Source organism: Delphinus delphis, chromosome 11 (genome assembly GCF_949987515.2).
Source record: "Delphinus delphis chromosome 11, mDelDel1.2, whole genome shotgun sequence".
Lineage (NCBI taxonomy): Eukaryota > Metazoa > Chordata > Mammalia > Artiodactyla > Delphinidae > Delphinus > Delphinus delphis.
Window position 1 is genome coordinate 78,737,251 of NC_082693.1, and position 1,563 is coordinate 78,738,813.

A 1,563-nucleotide genomic window follows, 5' to 3' on the forward strand; every position below is an offset into this window, starting at 1 on the left:
GTATGTAATTTTGTCCACACTGAATAAAAATTCAGAAATAGCTAGCCTATTTAGGCTATATGTTCTTTGGATATTAAAAAAAAATGAGATGGAATAAAGTATATATTGTAATAACCATAGGGTAGAGCCCATAAATCTCTAGATCTTTTAGAAATTCAAAGGTTTTAATATGAAATATATACAAATATATTAAATAGCTTAAGTACTTTCATAGAAATGTTATTTTTTGGGCTTCCCTGGTGGCGCAGTGGTTGAGCGTCCGCTTGCCGATGCAGGGAACGCGGGTTCGTGCCCCGGTCCGGGAGGATCCCACATGCCGCGGAGCGGCTGGGCCCGTGAGCCATGGCCGCTGAGGCTGCGCGTCCGGAGCCTATGCTCCGCAACGGGAGAGGCCACAACAGTGAGAGGCCTGCGTACCGCAAAAACAAACAAACAAACAAAAAAGAAATGTTCTTTTTTTCTAAAGTGACTTATTTTTATATTTATTCCCATTTCAATAGTTTAATATACATAAATAGAACATGTACTTGAGTGGTAATTGACAATGGTGCTATTTTCCTCACAGTCTTAAAAAACATATTCAGAGCTAAAAGTTTACTTGTAAAACATCTATAACATCGTGACAAGAATTCAATATATTTAATAAGTAGTTAGCAGACATTTCTCCTAGGATTATAGCAACCTATGACTAGGATTATTCAGGTGCCAACATTATTAAATAATATGAGAGGTGAAAGAAAAACCAGTGTAACATTTAACATTCATTTAAATGCTCAGTTTTAATAGAAGTACCTAAAACAGTATACAACCAAATTAAGTACTGAGCCCTTACTTTGTTAAAGCTAGAAAGGAATGCATGAATTTCTTCCCCAGGTTTTTACTGTTTTACTAAGGACAGTCTAGATTAATTTGAAAATGCATTGCACTTTTTCTTAACAGAAAAAAAATTGAATCAGCTGAGAGATGAGAAGAATAAACACTGAAATAAACATTGCAGCCAAAACTAAAGTAACTGAAGTGAAAATGTTTTCCATAATGAACTTTTATGTTTAACAAGCCCAGACACTTGGAACAGTGTAAGGTATATTAAACCCTTTTATGAAAGGATTATGTTCTGTATGATGAGTGTTTTAATATAAGTATGGTACACAGCGTAAAATACAACTACATTTAACTCAAAGTAATTATGAGAACTCAGGCAAAATTATTTTCTCCTGTACTATCACATTGATACAGGAAAAAAAATTCTTCTGGAACCTTTCACCAACATGTCTCTGTTTCAATTATTTTTGGCAGTATATATATTGCGTCTCTGCCTCAGCTACCTTTTATATCGACAGTTGGTAGCACAAGCCTTTTAACGCACAAAGGGTAGCGGCTCTTCAGCCAATCTGTGATAAAAGGGAAAAAAATGAAATCACTATGGAAACTGCAGGAAGGATCTAAAAGCTCTCTTTATAAAGTAAACGTCTGATGTTTGTGACTGCAGGGGTAAAAAATTCATGAATCTGTGTGATGCTATCATTTCTGATTTGTTATCACTTCAAATGGCAACTCGGAAGC